The sequence below is a fragment of the Panthera pardus genome, unplaced genomic scaffold (assembly GCF_024362965.1).
Source record: "Panthera pardus isolate Hobbes unplaced genomic scaffold, ASM2436296v1 HiC_scaffold_27, whole genome shotgun sequence".
In the NCBI taxonomy this organism is placed as follows: domain Eukaryota; kingdom Metazoa; phylum Chordata; class Mammalia; order Carnivora; family Felidae; genus Panthera; species Panthera pardus.
In genome coordinates, this window is record NW_026526843.1 from 111,351,127 (window position 1) to 111,373,247 (window position 22,121).

Sequence of the window (22,121 nt, forward strand, 5' to 3'; positions counted from 1 at the left end):
CCTACTACAATGCCTGGTGCACAGTAAATGCTCAGTGGAATGTTTATGGAATGAATGAGTGAACAAAGAAACACAAATGTAGGCATTCATCCATGAAATTGCATGGAACGAAGTTTCATGTCTGGCAGCACATTTGTCTACCTTATCAAAAACCAATGGTCCCAGGAAATAATCATTTTTGTACTTAAGATTTTGATTTCAGGCTATTAATGTGATTTTGTCTAAATACATAACTTACAAAAATGTACTAAAACTTGGTTAAGCTTTTAAAAATCAATGAATCAGCAAGCACTGCACGAGCACAAGGACTGTGCCTAGAATATTCTGTGCTGGATATCCCAGTGAGCATGACATATGTGGTTCCTGACCTCCTAAAGCTGGAAGTCTGAAGTTCTTCTGTGATGGTATTCTTCACACTTGAGTCCAAAGCCTCCAAGGGAGCTTTCCCCAAGATCTATCTCTAGTCAAAATGCCATAGTCCCTGGCTCTGAACCCTGGTTTGCTGGCTATGGGTCTTCAGGTAAATTACTTAACCTCTCTGTGCTTCCTCTTCATCTCTGAACTGCAGATAATAGTAGAACCCCCATCAAAGGACTAGAGTGAAGGCCAAGGTCGTTGATGTCATGCACTTAGAACAGTGCCTGGCAAATAGAACGTGGCTGTTAAGTGAGCACTCATTTTTATTACCATTATCATCATTATTACTATCTTCATCATCATCGCCATCATCAACAGCTGAGCCCCTCAGGAGTGCAAGACCCTATCAGCTTATAAAGTGTTAACCTGAGAAGTGACGAGATAAAGAAAACTGGACTTCTGAATCCTCAAAAAGCCCAGCCCAGTCTTACAGCTTTCTTGCTCCACCCCTATTTTTCCTGTCCTCCAATCAGCTTTCATAACAGCTTCTTGAAACATCCAACCCGGTTACAAATCAGGGCCATTGCCAGGATGGCTCAAGTCCAGGACCAAGCTGGCAGGATCAAGGAAAGACAGGCCCCTCTCATTCAGCCACACACAGTCTACTTGTCACCCTTTTGGAAACCAGTGACTCAGATGTAACTCTCCTGCAAGGTGGCAGCTGGTGGGCTTTGGCAAAGCACACAAAGGAAGCACATTCTCTCTCCTAGCGACCCAGGGCACCAAGGAGAAGGTCTTAACACAGTTCTCATTCATGGTTTAGCCTAATTAAAATGGCATTACCAGTTTCAATGGCGGGCTTCTTCTGCCAGCTGCAACTGGTTCCCTTCTCCGAAGCTTTTGCTTCTTGTTTTCACAGTTTATTGATCCCCAACATGGATTTGAGGATGCCTGGATTAAACGATAGCAGCTCCATTCTCTTTCCCCTCTCCCCTTCCCTGAGACAATTGTTTGCCGTCTTGGTTTATCTAAATTGGCTCAGAGGCCTCGCAACGGGCACAACTTTGTAAACCAGTCACCCAAACTCTTCTGGCTTAACAAATGGACTTCATTCTATAATTTAGCTTAAGACTTTCCAGGGGCCAGAAACCAAAACCCCCTTGGCCTTCCCACCTCAAAAAGGCATAGCGTCCATTCTGGTACCTGGCAGGTGGAGGTGACAGGCAACAAAATGGATTTCGCGTCCCCTCTGCAAATTCTGAATTTCTTCCTCTCATGAGGGGGTTACTTGTCTGCAAAGATCTCCAGGAAATCCAGTGAAGAACTGAGTTTTTCCTGCCTTGGCTACAAACTGAGGGCCCCCTGGCAGTTCATGGCACGTCTCTCTTTAGAAACAATGTGATGGCATTTAGGGAGGGGCTCAACCGTCACATCCAGCAAAAGCAGTTAAACTCCAACTTGGGATTTACAGGAACAGAGCAATAGGGTTGATACCATTTGGGATGGGAAACCAAGAGATGACAAAAGATTAAATGACACCATCCAACCAGCTCTGTCGGTGGGCAAGTCATTTGGCTTCTCTAAGCCTCAGTTGCCTAGTGCAACTGAGTGTGGTTGTGGCGGTGAGCTATGGAATATGCAAGGATTGTGATGGTGATGTAATGAGGAAGAAGAGGAGAACAAAGAGGATTAGGACAAGGAGGAGGATCACTCTTGGGTCTTGGGAGGTAGCCAGTGGGAGCTACTGAGCTGGCTGTTAGTCCAGATCAATAGCTAAATTCCTTTTTTTTTTTTTTAACTCCACAATTCCCAGCCCTTTTTTGGATGAGAAACTACATTTGATCCCTCCAAACCCTTAGTATTCCAGCTCCCAGTTTTTGGGGAAGCTAGCCCCTGACAAGGGTAGTAGGTAGGGAAATCAAAGAGGGGACTCCATTATTGCTTTTCACGGCTGCCCATGATTCCCTCTCTTCTGGGACCATCTGTGATGGCCAAATTGGACCCATGAGTAGAAGGAAATCCACCTATTCTCCAGTCCCTCATCCTCAAGCATGGAGTTCAACCTAGTAAGGGTAGAAACCAACAAGGACTCTAATTGAGCATAAAATTAAGCCCTTTCATTGCAACTTGGCAGATGACCACTAAAGGTATTCCAGGCATAAAAGGAACCTCAGCCCTTCAGATTCTTCTCTTGGATGAACATTTGGTGGAAAGAGAACATGAAATCACCACGAGGCCCTTGTGATAGAGCCCACAGGTGCCTTATGCCACTCCCTGGTGCTCTCACAAAGTTTTTTCTTCTCCACATGTTTTCAGACCCTTTGATGCTCATAATAATTCTAAGCAGGGGACTTACTGAATTCATTTAACAGATGAGGAAGCTGAAGTGGACAGAAGCAATATGGCACTCCCAAGATCACACAGCTGCCACTAGAACAGTACAAACTAGCACCTCAGCCTCATTACACCAAACTTGTGCTCTTTTTTCCCCCCACCAACCTTCAAGCCCTCATTCAGCTGCTTAACTGAGCTTGTAAACTCCTTGCCAGCAGAGTGAGGGGATGGATTGCTTGTTACTAGAATAGGGAGGGAGTCAGTCGTCCTGAGTCTAGGTATCGGGGCACCTCAGAGCTAACCTACATTAATGCCCATCTAGAATGGGATTGGCAGTGGCTCGGGACGATGATAAGATGGTGTCCGTGAAGAGTGTTCAACTTGCCTCCCATCCAGATCTTCTGTGGCTCTTCCTGTCCTGAGTTTAGTCCTTTATCCCACCACCCAGCAGCTTCTCTTACTTGGCTCTCTAATGGAGAAGGCATAGATAACCCAGCCCAAATGAGCTCCAATGACATCAACTGGCCTATAAATCAACAGGGCCCCAAAGACTCAGACTTGGGCTTCTACACACAGTGTGCCCACTCTACTTCCTCTTAAACTAGGGAAGGGAGGCAACAACTTAAGGGCTCATATCAGTCCATAATATAAAACATCTGGGGCCAGAACAACGCCATACCAACAGACATGCACTCCATGGAGCATGTTCATACATATACCATGGGGTGGATACATCAGGGTGGCTTTAATGAAAAGCCTCCTGGGGCGCCTGGGTGGCTCCATCGGTTGGGCGTCCGACTTCGGCTCAGGTCATGATCTCACTGTCCATGGGTTCCAGCCCCGCATAGGGCTCTGTGCTGACAGCTCGGAGCCTGGAGCCTGCTTCAGATTCTGTGTCTCTGTCTCTCTCTGCCCCTCCCCCACCCAAGCTGTCTCTGTCTCTCTCAAAAATAAATAAATATTTTTTAAAAAAGAAAAGAAAAGCCTCCTGCCACCATTCTCTTTAAATCACTGCTCCGCTCCTTGCATGGCTTTGTCCCTGGACTACAAACCACCTGAATCAGTCTCCCCAGGACCACTGTAGGATTTCAGCATCAGGCTTTCCCTCCTTTAGACTAATACACACCAGTATAGCTCCAGTGAATTAGAGACCCCAGAGTGAGCAGTGGCCTCCAGGGTTGAGTACATGCAGCACAGGATTACTGCCTTGAGCAGAGGTTCCTAACTTTTGCCATGCCATGGCCCCTTTGGTCGACTGGTGAAGCCTATGGGTCCTTCTCAGAATTCATAATGTATAAATTACAACATATATGATTGTAAAGCAAATAAATTGTGTCGAAATGCAGTTATCCAAATACTAACCAGAAAATTGGGTCACAGAATATTACGTGTGTTTATCAACACACGAAATAACAAGGTCTAGTGGTGAGCCTACTACTCCACCAGGATTTTTATGTAATGGGCATATTTTGAGATATCTCCAGAAACTGTAATATGATACAGAAATGCCTTTGATTTCTATCAGTGAGCAAGTCACAGGGACAGGTAGCACTACTGTGGTCTGTGTCTTTTTGGAATTGAAGGAAATATCAAGTTTCAGTTTACGGTTAGTGAAACTAAAGATGCCATTTTTTTCCCGGACTTAAGGAATTCTATCCACAGACCATTTTGGTGGAAGGGAGGTTTCCAGGTTAGGTTCAATCCTTGTCCCAAAGAGGGCCTACCTGGATGGATTTCTGAAGAAGAAATGAATGAGCTATCTATCTGTAGCAATGAGGACATATTTCAATAACTAGTCGTTGCTGGGAAGGACAGAGGGACAATTCCTAAATATTGAAATAATACCCTAGGCCCCTAACAACAAAGAAATGATGATGTTCTAGGGCATGGCATTACAAGCATGGTGAAGCCACAGCTAAAACAATCCCTAGCAAGGGATCCACAGACCTGCTCTGGTACAATGAAAATGACAGGCTCCTGCATTTTTCCAACTTGTATATTACTTCTCTAGGTATTAAAAGAACTTCCTAAATCAGTGATCTGATGCCATGCCACATCCTTGGATAAAATGTCTAACATCCCAGAAGAGGTTGATGTGTAGGAAGATTACTTCAACAGCTACTTTTCGTACCTTATCTCCCTGCCCCTCCTCATGCCATAGTTGATTGGACCAAGGGTGAGCACTAGATTCAAGAGTAGCCTAACTATTGGCTGGTCAGCAGCCAGTGGGATGGCTTGATTTTCTTTAAATGATCTGGGTCAAGCAGGCCCGCGCGCTCTCTCTCTCCTCTTCCAGAAAGTGAACTGAGACGTGGCAAGAAGGAAGAAATTACGGGTCGAAGTCAAAGCTAAAAGAAAACACAGAAGCAAGCCAGACTTTGATTCAGGGTCATAAAAGGGAAGGATCCAGAGAGAAGCTGAGTCCAGCCAATGGTAGAGCACTCACTGCACCGGAAACCACGAGCCCTGATGATGGGTCCCTAGAATGGCTTCAGATTTACACTGCTTTCCACTTCCTGTCTCCGTAAAGCCTCCATTTTCTGTTTCCACAGTAAAATCTCATGAACGGAATTCAGAGGGTCCTTGGAAAAAAGTCACATTTTAATTTTCACTAACCTGCAACTGAAACTTTGCATTTCCTTCTCCTTCTGGGGAACCTTCTATGAGCTCTAAGATTAAATGAGATGCTCCAACAACGTGCTCCCAAGCCCCTTTCACCCACTCTTAGCAATGTAGGAACAATGTTCATCGCAATGTCCTCTTGCCATATCTCTACCTCACCTTAGACCATAAGTTCATTGATGGCAGGAACCCTACTGGCCTCCTGTGGATTCGCAGGGCTTAGCACAGTAAATGTACTATACTTAACACATCTTATTGAATGAAATTTCTACAGGAAGTCATGGGGAAATAATAAACAACAATCCAATGACGCAAGCTTGGTGACCTAGCCATAGCTCTTAAAAGAGAAATAACGGAGCAGATACCAAACGTTGCAGGCGAATAGTCGAATCGAGACCTCTCACACAACGGAACTAAGGCAATTCAGTTCTCTGAACATTTACTGGGACCTGCTATGGGTCACACTCCCTTCCCATAAGGATTGAACAAAGATGAGAAAAGCATGTAGGATGATACATACTATACAAGGCAGGTCCACTGGGGGCAAACTGTCACTAGAGCCGGAATCGGATGACCCATATCCGAATCCTGGCCCAACGCTTAGCAAGAGCAACTGTGACAAGTTGCTAGACGAAGCCTCGGTTTTGCTGTCTGTACAATGGGGCTGACGATATTGATCTCATAGAAGAATGATGAAGATTAAATGCCACCATTACATTCAAGGACCTGGTACCACAGCTAGTACATTAACAGACATTCGTTAAAGGTCTGGATCTTTCCCTCAGGTATAAAAAAAAAAAAAAGCTTAATTGTACATCAGCAGCAGCAAGGTGGTGGCAGTAAAAGAAATGTCATCTGTGGCATGTCAGTCCCAGATCTATTTTACCGATGACCGTGCTGGAAGAGAATCTTAGTGTATTTGGAGCAAGGTGGAAAGAAGGTTCAGCTCAGGGCTAGAGACCGAAACGGAGCCACGATGTGAGCCACGTGTAAACTGTTAACTTTTCTAGTAGCCACGTGAAACAAAAAAGTAAAAAGAAACAGGTGAAATTAATAATACATTCCATGAAACCAATACACCTAAAATAGTATTTCAATATGCAATCGATAGAAACATGCAGCAGTAATGATCTATTTTACAGTCGTGGCTTGCACCAAGGCTTAGAAACCCGGTGTGTATTTTACATTTAGAGCACCTCACGTCTCGAGTGCCCGCCGGCCACATGCAGTGAGCGGCTGCTGTGTCAGACAGCCCAGGTCCAGCCTGTGTGGCGACAGCTGTGGGGGTCACCACGGTGGAAACGGATTCTATTTAGACAGTGGATGGGAGCTCAGAGTCTGGAACCAGACTGGGTGGAGATGCCGTCTCTGTCACTCACCAGCTATGTGACCTTGGGCAAGTGACTTCGTCTCCCTGTGTCTAACTTCGTCTCTAACAGGGGACCAGCAATGCCAGCTTCCGGAGCTCGTGAGGATGCAATGAATTAATGCGTGCCAAATACTTAGAACTGCATGAGGCACGTAGTGAGCTGTCCGTAAACGTTAACTGTTGCTGTTATGACAGCTCCAGAGGGGGGCGCAGGAAGAGAGCGGCACAGATGTATAAAGCCTAGAGAGGATTAGGGTTCTGCTACTTCCTTTTCAGAGTCATCCGTCTTGATGAGGCAACTCCGCCGTGCCCCTTACAGGCCAACGAGAGGGAGAACCCTGGTGCACAGCAGCCCGGCGTGAAACGGTCCCGGAGGGCGGCGGGCCCTCCGGTTTGCAATCTAAAGGCAATCTGTGGAGCTATGGTTCCAATTAGGAAAGCAAAGCTGGCCCGAATACCGTTCCCCACAGCTTGGCAGGAAAAGCCATTTGCAACAAACCAGACCATGTCTCCCATATTCTGTCTTTGTTTCTCTGTTCAAACATTTGTAAGTCGTTCCGAATTGGGGGGAGGCGGCGGCGGCAGCAACCGTTTTAAAAGGCAGAGCCATGATCAAATGAAGGCAGGCCAAACACACAAGTGGCCAGGGCTGGGGGAAGCCAGGATACAAATCACGAAAATAAAGAAGAAATTAAGAGCAATAAAATTCACATCTGCTGAATACAAGCAATTATGTCTTCCTGGAAATGACTTCTGATTCTTATAGATTAAGAACTATCTATGTCTCTCAACGTACGACTGGTGTTTCTTTTAACTCTCACTCAGATACGCCTGTTTCTCCTTCCTGCCATTCCCGGCCCGGCTTCTACGATATTGGCCCGGGTTACTATCGATGCCTCCCTTTCTATTTACTCTTTTATTGAGGGGTCACATACGTACAGCAAAGTGCAGACATCTCAAGTCTACAGCTCAAATGATCATCGCATACATCTATCTACAGCCAGGTTAGCAGTGGATAGAAAATATGGGTGGGTACTGTTTGGTGAAAGTTTGGGTGAAAACATGGAGTATTTCCAGGGTCCCAGCAGACTGCCTTGGGCCCTGCCCGAGATGACCACTCTTCTAACCTCTATCTCTATAGATTAGCTTTGCCTGGGTTTGAACTTCATATAAATGGTACGCCTCCCTTTTCCTTCCTGGTTCCTCAAGCACGTACTTAAGCGTATTCTAGCAGAGACACAGAAGGGGAGGCGGCAATAGGAAGTGATCAAGGTCACGAGGTCTGTCTCATTCATACAACCTAATACCGAAAATCGGCCCTAGACGGCCTACCAACATGCTCCACTCACAGCCTCCGATGCTAACACATGAACACTACCACTCTAGGTTCCCAGGTCCGCTCCGGGGATGGCTCAGTAAAGCATCGGGCCCACAGCCATCGGGCGGTGAGCTGGGTCATAACAAGATTCGCCTTCGTCTGGAAAAAGGTGAGGAGGTCTCACTTCCCCTGGGGACATCCTTTTCGGTGTAGCATGCCAAGGAAGAGCTGGTGACAGCCAGGCTGGGTGTAAAGCCCAGCTGTGCCACTTCCTAGCTGTGTGACCTCGCGTAGGCTTCTTCACCTCTGGAGGGCACAGTATAGACCTCAGAACGGGCGGCGTGCACGTGTCAACACACGCTCACAGGTGCACATAAACGAATACACGTGTGTGCACACATACACCTGAACATATATTTGCACACCCGAGTGCACGTGCACACACACACGTAGGTACCTCGCCTCCCCTCTCCTCAGGACACAGATGAACAGAAATTCTCCTGATCTTCCTAGAAAGCCCCTGCTCATTAAAGCCCAGAGGTAAGAGATCAAAGTTAAGGAAGCGTGAGACCGGGAGAGGAGCCTCGTTCATGAGGAACATGTTGCCATAAGCAGGTCTGGGGAGCGCGGGCGTCTCACTCCGAGTGCACGCTGGGCTCCCTCATCCTGAAATGACATTGTGTGAGCGGGAATTCACAGAGCGGCCCCAAACCACCGTAGGTATTCGTGAGAGGAGAAACGGAGTTGGATTATTCTCGTTCTCAGAAGAGCAAACACAAAGATATAAAATCACGTCCCCCCACCCCAGATTATCATCTCGGAAATCCCATCCACTTCTAGCATTGCATAACACCCATGAAATACTCCAAAGCCCCAGGGCTGGAGAGAGAGAGGTAAGCGGCATCAGGCAATATCAAGGCGTCCTTGCCGCTCACAGGAGTATCTAACAAGTCGGAAGATTTTTTTCCTAGACACCAGTGAAAACTTTTGGAGATACTGCGATCATAGTAAGAAAATTTCCGACTAAAACGTTTTCTAGTATAATTACAAACGTCCTAGAACACATTTCTCTCCAGCATTTTACCCAGGAGGTTGCCATGAATGAAAATACAGTGCCATACTTACTTCACAAGAAGGTCAGAAAGAACCCTTAAAACCCAGTTTTAAAGATCACCTCAACAAGGCTAGGGGGAAGAGGCTGGCACAAGGATGGAGTTTAAAGACCTCTGCAGTCCCAGGGAGGCCCGTAACTTCCTGTATGAAATCAACAAACACCTTTCTATGCAGAAACAGTTTTATACCCCTTTAGGGTACACATAAGGAAGGACCTCAAAGAATTCCAGATCTAGCAGTTTCTTCTTGTTTTATGATTAAAGAAGAAAGGACTAGAAAATTCTTCCCCCTCACCCCATGTGTGTGTTTGGGGTGTGTGTGTGTGTGTGTGTGTGTGTTTGTGTGTGCACGCGTATGCGCACGCGCGCGCACGCATGGCCAAAGTCCAAATTTTACTGTTGACTCCAAATCTTGCTAATACTGTGTCTATTTGTTCCCAAACTGCTAGCCAGCAAATGTTGATATGAGCCAAAATTACTTGGACTTCAGCCATAGCATGCGTATAAAGACAATGAAATTTTATTTCCTTTTCCTCATCATTAATGAGCTTACTGGCTCAAAGTGCTTTAAAGTTCTCCAAAGTAGTTCTGTGGTTTATAAACACTCCAAGAGTATCCCTATAAAAACTACAATGTTCACCTGTCTCTCTGGCTCTTGGTTAAAAGACTCCATAAGAATTAGGGATCTGATTACCACTGAATCCCTTTTGGTAACAAGGAAAAGAGGCAACCGATGCCCACAGGTGCTAGTTAACAGATTACTTCACAAAAATAAAAAGGCGTGCTTTGAAAATTAGGATCTTGTGTCCCGAATGCCCAGCGGACACAGTTTGACTTTGGGGCAGTCAGAAAAGAGAAAATTCATAATTCTGACCTCGAGGTGAGTTCATGAAAAATCACCCCTTAGCTCTTGACTTTCTGAAAATAACCAGAGAGCAGGACATTAGGCATTTAATAGTGGCCTTCATTTCAGAAGCACATGGAGACCTTCCCATCCTGACAGCTATGCCCACCCAGCTCCTCACTGGAACCCACAAGCTCGGGGTACGCCATGAGGGAAAAAAGTAAAGCCTGTTTTCCTTCAGAAGACTTGGCGATGTTACTGACTGATTGCATTTTTATGACCATAAAAGCTGTTTAAAGCAGCTCCTAAATCTCATGCAAAAAAAGTTTAAAATATATTAAGCCTAATTTTGCTATACAAAGACCAACCATGTAACCAATAAAGGAGATGCTGTTGAAGAATATTTGGGGACACAGTAAGATATTCTTGTTCTAGTGAGTGAAAAAAAAAACCGTTTAAAAAGCAGTATGTAGACTCTAAGTCCAAATTATTAAAATACGTCCAGGGAAAAACCTGGAGGATATACACAAAAATACTGAGAGACTCTCTTGGGGTGATAGATTTAGAGACTATGTTTATTTTTTTATATTTTGTTGATCTTTATTTTTCAAATTTTGTTCACTTAACAGGTCTTATGCTTGTAGACTAAGGATAAAAAAAAATTTTTTTTTAACTTAGTTTTTACTCAAGTCCTAACTCTGACAAGAGTCCAAGATCAAGATTTGGTGAACATCCTTGCTCCCAGTCGTCTACAACTACACACAACCACGTGGGTGGACCTCACAAACCTCATACTGGGCAGAAGAAGCCACACACAAAAGAGTACAAACTGGGCCCTTCGCTTACCTAAAACACACAAAACAGCCAAAGAGCACCATGAGGTCAGAAGTGACGGTGACAGTTACCCTGAAGCCGGGGACTCTCAGCATCACTGAATCTCCTGCATCACTTCCGGGGTTTCTAGCTGTGCTCAGTGGGGAAAAGCTGGAAGCAAAATGAATCTCTGCCAACTTTGTGTGCGGTGCCCAAACCAGGAGACCTGTTTAAAAACACCGTACCTACCCCTTATAAAAGACGAGTCTGGCGTCCACATGAAACGCCTGCTGTGCCCCGGGGGCGGTGACGCACACAGGACCAGCAATAACACACTCCTCCAGAGTTTTGGAGACACAACTTGGTCCGGATTCCAGCACAAGTACCAGGAAGGAAATATTTCCAAACTCATTCTTCCCCATACTTGGGCTCCCACCGGCTGGCAGTTCCAAACAAATAAACAAATGAACCGCGACAAAGAAACAACAACGACAACGACAGGAACAAAAGAAGCTGCCTGTACTGTTGCAAAAAAACACAGAGACAGCCAACCAGAGAGTTCTGCATGAAAATAATGCAGGAGGACTTCCAAATCCTTTTCGCCCCCAGTTCCCAACATGCTGCTACTTGGGACCAAAAGAAACTTCTCTTTTCAGGAAGCAGGAAAATGAGAAGTTGGGAAGGGCAGGGGGAAATGCGGTGACGTTGTAGAAAAGGAGAAGGACTTCTGGGTGACAGCGGTGTGCTGGCTGGTCCAGTGTTACCTCCCGAGTCGTCCCAGCCACCTGTAAAGCAGGCCCTGTGATCTCCCCTAAAAAGTGGGGGGGGGGGAGCAGGGGGGACAGAGGCACAGCCACTTAGAGTAGTGCTTCCTCACCTTGGCTGCACACCAGAATCACCTGGGGAGCTTTGAAACACCCCGATGCCCAGGCACATTCCAGACCGATCGCTTTTGAACCCCATGTGCAGCTAAGGCTGAGAAGAGTGGTTTAGAGCAGCACATGTTAAATTTTCGCGCCCACGCACTGCACACACACAAAGTCGGATTCTGATTCAGTAGATCTGGGGCGGGGCCTCAGAATGTGACGCTGGCGCGCTCGGCCGCCCCGGATCCCCGCTTGCCCCGACGAGGGTACAGACCACAGCCTTTCTGAGGCTGCGGGCAACTTGATGAGCGTGCATTTCAAAAAAGGAGCAGGGATGTTCAGCCCCACCCCGTTAATCACTAGAGGCTGCTGGAGAAGGAATGGCTCCCTGCAGGTTGCTGGTGTGCGAGGGCCTTCTACACGCTCCCTTACTTGACAAGATATTAGGCACGAGCCATACCAAAATGTGCATTAACGAGACCCACATGTAGCTGCCGAAGAGTAAACACTCACTTAATCCCATGTAGCTGAACGGCCTAACAAACGAATTAGCTGGTGGCATCCACTTAGGATATATGATCCAATTTATATTATGATTCCTTTCTAAAGGCTGAACTGATTTTGACACATATAAAAATGTGGTTTCAATCACCCAAAATTGCACCGTTTGAACAGGGGGAGAGAAAGGTTTTTAAAGGACCCAGACCTGAGGGGAGCAGAGAACAAGGTGAAACGAAGGAGAGCAGCGCTGGTCCAGGGACTGTGGGGGCAGGGGGCTCAGTGCTGCCGTCCAGGAGCCCAGGGGACTTTTATCTCTGCTGCGGGGTCCGCTCAGCCGACGTGGAGGCGCAGCCTGGAAAAAGCTCGGAGACTCCCTCACCACCTCCCAGCCCACACTGCACTCACATCCGCGGACAGCTCAGAGGCCCCAAAGTCACTGCGACGCACCCACGCTACGGGGAGAGGACGGGGCTCTGTCAGGCCCGGCACGCCATCCTAAGACCAAACAAAGCCTACGGGGCGTACGTGGTCGAAGAACCTCCATAGTGGCCTCAGGTGATGACACCAAGAGGGAGAAAGGGCATCTACCACAGGGGCTGAGAAATTCAGGAGTGCGTATCCAACCCTTGTCAGTCCTCGGCTTTTCCTCGGCCCCACCGTCACGGCAACCGTATGAGGTCGTTAAGACTCGCCCCTGTTCACGCATGAGGAAACTGAGGCACAAAGGCCAAAGTCACCCGACCGGGTAATGGTGTTGCTTCCAGAAGCCAAGTACGTAACGAATGTTGCTGTGGTCCCGGGCCTACGCTGCTTCCTTGGGCCTTGCTGGGCCAGCCACCCAACTGCCGAGACGAGCTTGCGACTGTGTCCCTGAGCCGATTCCAATAGCTGTCCACGTGAAGAGGCTCCCAACGCCACAACAGCGTGGCTCCGTCTGCCCATCCAGCGGCCGAAAGCAGAAAGAGCTACTCTGTCATCATGTGCTTGGCACCAAACTAGCAATTTTCATATCTTATTCCGATTTTCAGAGAGAGAACAAAATCAGGTCCTGAGAAATCATATAACTACGAAACCACCTATTCGGGCTTTCAGTGAAAATCTGCTGTTATTTTTCCGACCCCACAGCTACACTGCCATGATGTTACGTGACGACCCAAACTGGCCGCGGCAAATTTCCCCGAAAGAGCATGAAACATTCATTCGTTCTCTTGACACGAACGTGCTTTTCCGGTCAAACCAAACTCCTTGTGGATCCTCAAACAGGCCGTGGCAAAGACTGCTACATATTCATTCTCTGTTCTCTTTTCTACCCAGGCTCCCTTGCAGGTACGCGGAACCGTGTAACTGAGTTCTGGCCAATGGCACGTGGGTAGAAACGACGTGTTTGTCCTTTCAGCCTGGCACATAAAAGCCTTCTGCACAATCCTCCAATCCCTCCTCCCTCCACTGCTGCCAGATTCAGACGCTCTGACGGAGGACTCGAAGTGCCCAGGGAGTGGCCGGGCCACAAGCAGAAGGAGCCTGGGCCCCCGAACGCCAGCATGGAGCAGAATCCGCCCCTATCAACCTGCACTGGACTGGAACATAGACCAGAAAGAAAACTCCAGTGTGTTATGCCACAAAGACTTTAAGGCTTGTCTGTCACCCTGGCTAACCTATTTATTCTCACTAGCATACAGATCACACTCATTTCCTTTTTCTTGCACTTTTACGAATCTTACCTATTGTATAAGCCGGTGATTTCCCAAGAGCTGTCCGGCAGGAGGAGCTTGTTAGTAAGGCAAATTCTCGGGCCTGAGTCCTGTCTTAATCAGAAACTTGGGAGGGTGCGGGGCATCTGGAGTCCAGCCATCTGTATTTTAACAAGTCTTCTAGATGATTCTGATGCATGCTCAAGTTTGATACCTATGGTTTTAAGAGAACTGAGATCTACTGATGAAATCTACAAGGCTATCCGCCAGCCTCATCCAGCGCCTCCTTCTCTGATCTCTGTGCCGTCCACTCATTTCAGCGCTAAAGTACACATGGCCACTGTCATTGTGACCACGTTGTTTCTACTATATGGTACACGCTTGTCCCAAATTCCCATGCGCAGAGACCATCTCCCTTACCTATTGGAAAATGCTGGAAGGAAGGGAGAGAAGGAGGGCATATCTATGATACAGAATAGCGAAGGATCCCCATTCAACAGATGGAAGATGTCAACTGCCAAAGACTGGAAAATATGGGCTTTTGCACTCACTGGTTGTGTGATCCTAGCCCAATGATTTAACCTCTTGGTGTCTCAGTTTCCCCGTCTGTAAAGCTGGGATGATAATGGTGCCTACCTTTACTGGGATGTGATGAAGATGTAAAGAGGAAATTATATAAGGTGCTTAGAACAATGTCTGGCATACAGAAGGGTCTCCATAAGGTTAGGAATTCTATCCTATTAGATGAGTGATCTGGGGAAGTCACCTAAACTCTGAGGCTCGGTTTTCCTCCTCTGCAGAAAGAGGGGTTGCCAAGATGACTGGAGACGATGAATGGTAGGTTCTGGGCACAGGGAGAGGCATGGAGCAGGGCCCCCAAACCTGCCTTCTTCCCATCTCTTGGTCTTTGCTTGTGCAGTGCATGGAGGGAGAGGATACACGGACACACATCTCCGGGAAAACAGGCTGCAGCAAGCCAGATAACAATCAGCTCACACAGGATTTGGCCTTCCAGGGGGGTTTGGGACTAGAGCAGGAACTGACCAGCCCCCCAGAAAGATGAACTATGGGACGATGGCTCCTTGGGTTCCCCAATTCCCTGCTTCATTTCTTTTTTTTTTAAGTTTATTTCATGGGGGCGGGGGGTCAGAAAATGAGAAGGGAGGGAGAATCCCAAGCAGGCTCCACACTGTCAGCACAGAGCCCGATGAGGGGCTCAAACTCACAAACCATGAGATCATGACCTGAGCCAAAACCAAGAGCCGATGCTTAACCACCTGAGCCACCCAGGTGCCCCATTCCCTGCTTTATTTCTAAGTAAGAAACAACGATGGCACCACTGACTTTGATCTGGAGAAATCTTTGTCCATCTTTGAAAACCTGCCCACAGTAGCTAGAGCACAAAGGTTAGACACAGCTCTCCTGTTATTAATGGATACCTCCTTCCAGCTCACCCCTCCCTGAACTGAGGCAAGAGAGACAGGAAGATGAGGAATTCCCTTCGAAGCTTTTTTCTTGTTTCAGATTAAAAGCAAATTTGCAAGGTCAAGAAAACCCACAGTGTTTACACAGAGTTAAGAGGAGCGAAGAAGGTGGGAATTTTAAGCTTTTTTTTTTTTTTTTTTTTTTTTTAATTCTCTAGCTTCCATCTGTCCTTGGGGTCTATTTTCTCTTGAGCTTTTCAACTTGAAAACTCATAGCAGTGTGAATCAGTACACTTGGAAGAGGAATCTGGCAAGTTCTAGAAAAGCCAAAGATACACACAGTTTTCAACGCAGCAAGCCCGTCCCTAGGTTGACCATGACCCACACGGTAAGTTTAATTTCCCTAAACTTGTTTCAATGATAAAGTAATGGGCTATCAAAGTAAACCGTGTCACCTCGTAACTGAAAGAAATTCCGTGAAATAGTAACTCCTCTTGCCATGGGAAACATATTCTGGTCATTCTCAATGTATTCTATTTTACTTTTTTTCAATGTAGTTGCAACCCATCGGTTTGAGTTCATGACCCACAAATAGGTCACAACATACTCCGTGAAAAACACTGCCCTGAAAAACTCACACGTATATGCATAAAAGTGACATATGTTCACTGCAGCATTGTTTGGAAGAGGAAAAAACAGAAACAACTGCCACGTCGATCAACCAGAGAATCGATAAATGGAAGTACTTTCATATAATGAACTATACACAGCAATTAAAATGAATCAAGTAGAGCTACAACAGCATGAATAAATCTCCATGTATAATGCTGAGCAAAAAAGGCAGGTTGCAGAAGGATACAGAGTATAAAACAATGTATGCCAATTTCAAACCAAGCAAAGACAATACTAAATGCTGCTTAGGAATACACACATATTAAAATATAAAGACATGCCTGAGAATTATGAATACCAATTTTCAGGGTATGGTTGTAAAAGGTGATGCCACTGAGGAGTCCACATTACAATTTTACTTATAATAATGTACGTCTTCACGTAAATTCTGTTTCTTATGTTATTCTCTATCTTTCCTGTGTATCTGAAATTTCTATAATTAAAAAAATTCCTCCATGGAAGTCATTTCTTTTAACATTATTCACTTTTGAGAGACAGAGTGGGAGTGGGGGAGGGGCAGAGAGAGAGAGGGAGGCACAGAATCCGAAGAGGGCTCCGGGCTCCGAGCTGTCAGCACAGAGCCCGATGCGGGGCTCGAACTCACGAGCCGCGAGATCGTGACCTGAGCCGAAGTCGGACGCTTAACCGACCGAGCCACCCAGGCGCCCCAAAATTCCTCCGTGGAACTAAAACCCTGGGACAATTTTGCTTCTTCCTTTTGGAGTCTATGCAATAAAAATTCTCCACTTGTAGCCCCAATTCCCATCAGAGAGCCAATGCACCAATATGTAGACGCGTGGGAACACGCACCCGCTCTGCCTCCCAACACAGCCAACGTGCACCAGCATCAAAGGAAAACGGAGGAGGTGGCGCCAAGCCCAGGGAAGCTGGGGACACCGTGCTGCGATCTGCTGAGGGCCCGAGAAGGGTGCTGCTGGTGGTAGACCACTCTTCAGGGATTCTGACGCTCCCTCCTACTCAAACACAGGGAAATGCTGGTTCGGAATAAATTTTACTGGTCTGACCTTCTTTGCAAATCACCAAAATTACTGCGGGAGAACTAAAAGAAGGTATTTCCTGATGACGACATCCCCGTTGTATAAATGGAGTCACTTGACATTTCTGTCGCCAGAGCTAGAGTTAGAAAGTACTAGATCAACGGAATCCTCTAGTAGGAAGGAGTCTTAGACCGGCGCTTCTCAAATGTTAACATGAAAGTGAATCCCCGGGGGAACTTATTAAAATGTGGCTTTGGGCACAGGGGGTCTGAGGTGGCCCAGGACGTGGAGCTAAGGACCACTGTGGGAATAGCAAGGCTTCATAGTATTTTCGGCCACCCTCTGCTCTAAAGACGACCAAGGTGCTGAGGCCGAGGGAGAGAAACAACTTGCTCACTGTGTCTTGATACCTCGCCGGGACTCGAACCTGGCTCTTCAGAGTTGGGCTTCAGTATTTCTCCATTCATCCCCAGAAACTCTCAGCTCCTAGATGCACCAATCTAGCTGACTAGCCACAGGGCTGTCAAGTTTCAGGTTGCTCCAAATCTACAGGGCAGCCTTGGCCCACTGTCTCCTAGACTCTTACCTGGTGTCGAACTGGGGTCCACAGGCCAGCAGCATCGCCATCGCCCGGGAGCTTGTTAGAAATGCTTGCTAGAGAGCATTCCGCTAGAAAGCGGAATTAATGAATCAGAATCTGCAAGTTTTTTTTTTTAAGTTTATTTCTTTATTTTGAAGGGGGGAAGGAGGAGGAGGAGGAGGAGAGAGAGAGAGAGAGAGAGAGAGAGAGAGAATGAATGAATGAATGAATATCCCAGGCAGGCTCCACATGAGGCTCAAACTCACGAACTCTGAATTCATGACCTGAGCCGAAGTCTGACACTTAACCGCTTAACCAACTGAGCCACCCAGGTGCCCCCGAATCTGCATTTTAAATAAGCTCCCCAGATGATCCATGTGTACAAAGTTTCAGACGCACCGGCTGAAATAATACGCAATCTCGCGTCTAGATGACAATTCCCTGCAGTGTCACTGCTTTTATCACAGGCAGAGACTGCCAGCTCGCTCACTTGATTTCCTTCTCCCTCCCCACCTCTCCCTCTCTTTGAAATGCTCAAACACACGGCCACCCACAAAATTAGAGAACCTAGTGGATGATCCTTCAAGGGCTCTGTGTTTGTGACTTAAAAATAGTAGAGAACAAAAAAAAAAATAACAGGGCACAGTTACTGGTCACTTGCCAGGCACACCCGATGATTTAATCCTCACAAGATTCTACAGTGTGGGAACTAACACTCTCTATTTTACAGATGGGGAAACTGACACTTAGTGCAATTAGGTAACTTGCCCAAGCCTTCCAAGAAGCAGAAGTGGGAGACGAGGAAAAACTGAATGTCAGTTGCCCCCCATAAAGTGATCCAAAATGAAGCCAGTGGGGGCACCTGGGTGGCTCAGTGGGCTGAGCATCTAACTTGGACTCAGGTCACGATCTCACGGTTCGTGGGTTCAAGCCCCACGTCGGGCTCTGTGCTGACAGCTCAGAGCCTGGAGCCTGCTTCAGATTCTGTGTCTCACTCTCGCTCTGCCCCTCCCCTGCTCATGCTCTCTCTCTCTCTATGAAATATAAAACATTTTTTAAAAATTCAAAATGAAGCCAGAGAACTAATGGCTCTGAGACTGAGAACTGGAGCCTCCCTGGGAGAGACCCCAGGGCTCTCTGTCTTGTCCTGGAGGTGGGGCCTGTTTCCCTGGGAGGAAAGGGCGAGACTTCTAACCCTTAGCTCAAGAGCCCGCCTCCCAGGGAAATGGGCTGTGGGAGGAGGGCAAAGGGGAAGGGGACGAGGAAGTCCCAACCTCAAGTCATCAAAGTGCAAGATGCATCAAAGCCTCCCGAGTATGAGGCACATAATTCTTCTATGAGAGGTTTTCCTGGTGCTCTTGGACCATAGTGTGTGTGTGTGTGTGTGTGTGTGTGTGTGTGTGCGCGCGCATGCGTGTGTTCACGCCACTCAAGAAAGCTCCCAAAATGATTGCCTGCTTTGAAAGCACTGTTTTCATCTCCCGTCCCACTCCCTGAGATGTATCTTAGAGACACCAAGGAGGACATTCTAGGCTCGGGAGTTCTGACGGGCCTCGTTCAGAATCATCAGGAGAAAGTGCCCCCGTGGGCTCAGAATGCTCTGGTGCCCTCCTCCAGGGCCTCCCTGCAGGGGTGGCAAACACTGTTGTCAGATCATCTGAAGAGGCCAGGGTTTACACTGGCACACGAGCGGGGGCAACAGGAGCTCCAGAACCTACTTCAGAGCCTACCTAGCAGGGTACAACAGCGGGAGACAAACAAACACTACAGCAAATCCTCTCACCTGCACCCCAGGGAGACCAAGCTAGTCAGTTACGGCACTTCTGAATGAGTAAATACCCAGCCTCAGAATCCTTCTCAACACACATATTCCGCAGCCACTGTCAAATGATGAGGACTGGCAAGCAATTACCAAAACCCGCTTGTAATGGGCCTTGTCTAAATTCCAGGAGACCAGGTTTCTAGTCCTGGCTTTGCCCCTAAACAGTTGTATGACCGTGGACCAGGCACTTGACCCCTGGGGCTTTCTGTTTTCTCAGCCGTCAAATGGAAGAACTGCGAGGTAAGAACCCTTGAGTCGGAGAACAGGGTTGTTTCTGGCACAGAACCCAAGTTGGCTCTCCTGGACGTCTTGGATTGCAGCAGGTTACGTTCAAATATGGGAGAAAACAGAAGTCAGGTCACATACCACCATGGCGGCCAATCACCCACAGTGGAAAATGATGGGGGGGAGGGGGTGGCTTGATTTTTTTCCCTAAATCTTTACCTGGAATCTCCCGGTAAAATGGCTACAGTATAATCATTGACATAATCACTACAATTTCACTTTTAAAGCAGTTTCTAGATATTGATATATATATACCCATGAGGTCCGTATCCACATATACATTATTTTCAAACCTCTGTTCCCACGCCCAGCGGTCAGCATGCCTGCAAATGCATGCACGAGAGGGCACCACGAGAAGACAGAGCTCTGCTACAGAAGAGAGCTATTTTTTCCTTTATCCCTGAGGAAAACCCCTAGCTTTTCTGTGACACAAATAGTAAAAATGGATCTGAACCTTTCCTTCTGTTTTATTCTTAAACAAGCTATCCTCTTTACTTGGGATGATTGCCCGCAAGCCTCACAGCCTCTGAGAGATACAGCCCTGACTTTGAGTCAATACCCAGCTCCGATATCTTTACGTCTCCAAGTTGGTAGTGTGAATGCTAGAATCATAAGATTAAGGCTTTATGCTTTCAAAACAGGAACAAAGTGTCTGCTTTTCAGGTTAAGGTCCAGCTCCTCATGGGTAAACAGGTCTGTATTTGCTACCAAGAACATTCCAGAGGCTTCCAGACACACAAACAAAATGGTGTGGCCTGGGGAAGGCCTGAGGCCTGCAAAAACCAAGCCTGTTTAGCACGCAGGCCTACGGCCTGGGAATCTGTGTTCTCCTTAAGACAGGCCCAAGGTGAGTCCAGAAACAATGGTCTGTGGAGCCCTCCATGAGGTGTAGGACCCCACGCTGAGCAGATACCTCCCACTGGGTCCTTTCTACAGGAGCCACGCGTGTCTGCTCACCAGCTTCCTGAAACGGCAAGCTGACAATTCCGAGGCTGCACCTGCACCCTGCCGGCCCCAGGGAGAAGCGGCCTCCAGCCAGTCGCCAGCCGGGCCTGCACTCTGGCCCTTCTCTGCTTAAGAAATCAGAGAGGCGGGTTTTTGCACACGCCATCCTTGCTCTCTCAGCCTGCCTCCCTCGAAACCACCAAAGGCAGGCAATGAGATCATTAGACCCTGCAAGATGAGTTCAGTGCTGGTGAAGCCCTGCCAGGCTGAGACCTCGGGGGAAAAGGGACCCTCCCCCCCAATACCCAGAGGAAAGAGCTCCTGGAAGTGGCTCCTCCTGAGCTCCTGCCCTGCGCCCCAGTGACCCCAAACCTCAGCCTGGAAGCGACTTCAGTCTGAAAAGCTTTCAGTCCTGCTCCCCGCCCCCCCCCCCAGGACCGGTGCTCCCTTCCTCCTGCCCTCTCTTTAAAGCTGCTCTTCTAGGGCGCTCAGCCTGGGTGACTTCGGCTGGGGTCATGAGCTCACACTTCGTGAGTTTGAGCCCCATGTTGGGCTCTGCGCTGACCCTGCGGAGCCTGCTTGGGATTCTCTCTCCCCCCTCTCTGCCCCTCCCCTGCTTGCGTGCTCTCTCTCAAAATAAACTTTAAAAAGAAGAATGAATGAATGAATGAATGAATGAATGAATAAATGCTGTTCTTGTAGTGATTCTTGACCATGGCCATGCATCAGAATCACCTGGGAAGCTTCTTTTACAAATAAGATCAATGCCTGGACCTACCCCCAGACCCCGCACCCCAGGATTCTTAGTTAATTGGCCAAGTCTACCCCAAGTGCGTCCAAAGTGCAATCGAGGCTGAGATCCACTGAGCTATGCCCCTTTCCCAATACCCAGTTACCTATGCCACTTCTCTGCCTTCCTTCAGCTGGCCAAGTGTCGGTAGCCCTTCCCTTCAAGTGTCGGTGTAAATGTCATTTTATCCTGGAAACTTCTCTGGCTCTCTCAGACTGGCCTAGGTCTCTGCCTATGCGCTCCCCTACTTTCCCTCACGCTGTCCTCATATTGTAGGAAGTTTGCACATTCAATTGCCTGTCTTCTGACAAATGCCAGTTCTAAGAGGACAGGGAGTGATGCTGGTATTGCTTGCCATCACGGTCCCCATGCCCAAGATAATGCCTGACCCAGGGCAGATGCTTAACAGAAAACTGTTTGAACAAATGATTGCCCATGATTGCCCTTGGCTCATTCAGCGCTGGCCCCTTCTCAGAGACATGTTGGTAGCAGTTTTTAAATCAAGCATTTTTCCAAACCACAGTAAAATGCCCTGTCTCTCCGTATGGCAACTAAGAGGGGAAGTTTCCAGTTTGTTTTCTGTGGCACAGATGAACTATTTTTTCACCAAACCATTTGCCTTTGCTCTGGGCACACTGCTAGACCCCATTTCCCAGCCTCCCTGAGCCTAGACATGGCCATGACGAGGCTGGCCAATGGAATGTGGGCAAAAGTGATAAATGCCATTTCCAGTCCTAGCCCTTAAAACCTGCCTTCAGGGGCACCTGGGTGGCTCAGT

At 47.6% G+C, this 22,121-nt stretch overlaps 1 protein-coding gene across 2 annotated transcripts in view; it reads right to left on the reverse strand.

Annotated features, from left to right (window-relative positions):
• Positions 1-22,121, reverse strand: part of NHS (NHS actin remodeling regulator) — a 341,053-nt gene that overhangs the window by 260,326 nt on the left and 58,606 nt on the right. The window lies entirely within an intron of this gene.